Genomic DNA, 3,483 nt, shown 5'->3' with positions numbered 1-3,483 from the left:
TTATTTCTACCCCGTCTTTCCATCCTATCGCCCCTATGCCTTGCTCGACCCATATCAATGTCATTTTCATCAAAATCATCCTCATCACTACGATACTCATCCCGCCTTCCTCCCCTAGATTCATGCCTATCTGGCCCCCTAGCATTAGACATCTCCACTTGTCCCCAGCTAAGATTAGCAATTGTAGTACCCATTTGTGCCATCCATTCCCCTTGCCTATCCACCTTCTCCCTAATATCACCAAGTACCCTTTCAAACATCCTTATCATGTCCTCCGATGCATTGTTGTCATTACCATTTTGGCTTGAATTAGAACCTTCTCTTTCCGACATCATATCACACAATTTTTTTATGCCTCACAAAGATTTCACTCGGAAAACACTCACTATGGCTTTTTCCCTCTATTAAACTCACCACTCGGCCTTTTACCACTCAAAGTCTCCCTCCAAGCACTTCAAAGAACCAAGTGAACTAAATCAATTGTTTTACCGGCAATTCAAACAAACAGAACCAACAACGAGATTGATGAACCCAAGAAAACCAAATTAATCCAAAGTTTAGGATTAACCCAAAAGAAAATCAAACCAAAAAACCCAACAAGAACGACGCTTGAAAGACCCCTTGATCACGCAATCCAAGAATTAATTGTTTGAACGCCACAAGTTAACACTTGATAAGTTCGAAATTGTTCAATGAAGAACGATAAAGAGAAGATAATATGTCTCACTTTAATTCAATATCAATAATGTCAAAGGTTTTTAACAATTGAATGGAAACTCCTATTTATACTAAACCTAAAAACTAGGTAAAAATCGTGCAAAAGTCTAGCATAATCTTCAAAATATAGAAAAGAATCAAAATTTAACAAAATATGGAAAATTACCAAAATTGAAAAATTCGCCAATTTTTTTGGCCTGTGCAGCCCCATGGTGTATTTCCATGCAATCGCATGGTTCAATAAAAATTCCAATTAAAGTTTCGGTATGCCACTGTGCGGCCGCATGGTGTTTTTGCTGTGCGGTCGCACAGGCTTATTTTCAACCTCCGATTTCGTCGCTTGATAACAAATTGATCCAATTTGATTCGGTCTTCCACCTGAACATGAAAGTTGTTCCATTTTGAGTCCTGAACATGGTTCCATCTATGGTTTCTTGAACGAGCAATCCCATCACTTGTTTCACTTGCTTTGCTCTTAATCGCGTCATTGGTCCGCCATCGACTATCAACGGGTCTCGTCTCGCACTTGCCTTCGTTGGGCTCGACTCCTGGATCATATCAATAATGGTTGAAAATCAAGTATGGCTGCAATGAAGACACATCGTGCTTGGCACCTCATGCTTGGGATAGTTGTCATTTTAACACTCAATCCCTTCATCCTTAAGATATATATCATGTCTCCTATGTCTTTTTATTTAATATAGATAGATATATATATCTTATAAATCAATATATATAAGTTAAATAGTCCAAGAGAAAAGTCAAATATAGTAGGAAAAGACCACCTCATGCTAAACACTTGGCTGCACCCCACATTTTCTTAATCCTTAAGGAAGAGTCACGTCTCCAGCATCTTGAAGACTTTATATACACCTCCTAACAACATGTTTAGTCTTACAAATTATCCCCAATTGACCACCGATTGAAAGAGAAAGCAAAAAGGAAAAGAGAGAAGCAGAAACAAGGAGCCGAAATTGAATTTCTGGATAGGTGAGTTTAGCTCACGGTTTTGAAGTTTTTCTATAGTTCTTTTGCTTGTTTTATAATATGTTTAAACTATAAACTTACTTGAGGCTAAGTATAAGGGTTGTTTATGATTTTATGATGGCAAAAGAGAGGGGTAATTGAGTACAAGAACCTGAAAGAAACCAACAAGAATAGAGTTGTGTTGATTGATGAATTTGGATGGTCTTCTAATCGCCTGGAAACTGTTCGATGACATGCTAATAAAATGGAAACCGAAACCTGTCACAATGAAAACTGCCTGATTTTGATGTCGTGGAAATGGACTATTTTGATGTTGAGAACACTTGATTTGTCACGACTTTAGAGCATTATTACCTTCACATAAATGTTATAGAAACGTGGTAAAAATTTGGGAGTCATTGGATATGGATAAGGGGGTGAAAACGGACTGGAATAGTAGTTGGACGGTGATGAAACCTGAAAAACAGGTTCTGTCCATTTATGTGTTTAATATGATTTCAACCTTTACATGTAAATTAATTAATTATCTCTTGGGCCTAGAAAATAGATTCTAAGGAGTATTAGGGTGTTGACAACAATTGGATGACGTTGATGTTGGTAATTGGACTCAAGGAAAAAGGAGACTTATGGGACGGGATTGTAATGCCGTTAGTAACTTGGATAAGGAATTCGTTTAAATTATTTTGACGTGAATGGAAGTATTTTGAGATTTTGTGTGTGTTAAGGCTATTAAATGGAGGATTGTATTTAATATTAAACGGTAATACAGGTGATTTTCCGACGTTGAGTGAAAAAGGAAAGTGATATAATCTCCGTAGGAGCTTGTGCACACACAAGGGCAAAAAGGTAAGTAAAAATCCATTTGCAACTACGATGCAAGAACCTAGCATTTGTGGTAGAGTGATGTTAAGATATTTTCATGCTTTGATAAGAAAGCTCGTTGTACCCTATATGATGATTATGATCATTGAGTATGCGATTGCAAAATACATTGACATCAACTTCCATTAAGCATGTCATTCATGAGCATTTTCGTTGGCATGCACAACATATGATAATGGTTGAAAATTTGCATGCGAAACATGATTTCAAAGTAAGTTTTCTTTATAAATGTTTTTTGACCGCTACTAAGGCACTGAGGCATGTGAGGCATGCTTATGCGATACGTTTGGCATCACGGGTAATACTTCAGGGTGATTGCAAAGATAGACAGGGGATGGGCCTTTAGGACATGCATGATTTTGCTTACTAAGCATTGGCTTATGTAGTTCTTGCATTGTAGGTGAGCAAAAATCCATTTGCAACTACGATGCAAGAACCTAGCATTTGTGGAATAGTGATGTTAGGATATTTTCATACTTTGATAAGAAAGTTCGTTGTACCCTATATGATGGTTAGGATCATTGAGTATGCGGTTGCAAAATACATTGACATCAACTTCCATTAAGCATGTCATTCATGACCATTTTCGTTGGCATGCACAACATGTGATCATGGTTGAAAACTTTGCATGCGAAACCTGATTTCAAAGTAAGTTTTCTTTATAAATGTATTATTGACCACTACTAGGGCACTGAGGCATGTGAGGCATGCTTATGTGATATGTTTGGCATCACGGGTGATACTTCCTAGGTGATTGCAAAGGTAGACAGGGGATGGGCCTTTGGTGATCACGGGAGGGCAGACCGCTCGACTATGCCCTTGTTATGATTATTGGCGCTGCTAGGTGGGAGACTTCTTGGGTGATCATAGGGGTAGTTAGGGGATGGGCCTCTAGCA

The 3,483-nt window shown here is 38.1% G+C and overlaps 1 long non-coding RNA gene across 1 annotated transcript in view; it reads left to right on the top strand.

Annotated features, from left to right (window-relative positions):
- The first annotated feature begins 1,465 nt into the window (after nt 1–1,465).
- LOC111376552 overlaps nt 1,466–3,483 on the top strand; it is a 2,434-nt gene continuing 416 nt past the window's right edge. The window contains exons 1-2 of the long non-coding RNA XR_002699501.1: nt 1,466–1,707; nt 2,474–2,550. This is a non-coding gene — a long non-coding RNA (uncharacterized LOC111376552). The remainder of the gene's footprint in view (nt 1,708–2,473; nt 2,551–3,483) is intronic.

This window comes from Olea europaea, unplaced genomic scaffold, assembly GCF_002742605.1.
Source record: "Olea europaea var. sylvestris unplaced genomic scaffold, O_europaea_v1 scaffold1517, whole genome shotgun sequence".
NCBI classification, from domain to species: domain Eukaryota; kingdom Viridiplantae; phylum Streptophyta; class Magnoliopsida; order Lamiales; family Oleaceae; genus Olea; species Olea europaea.
The sequence above is the reverse complement of the archived record's forward strand: the minus strand, read 5'-3'. Positions and strand labels throughout refer to the sequence as shown.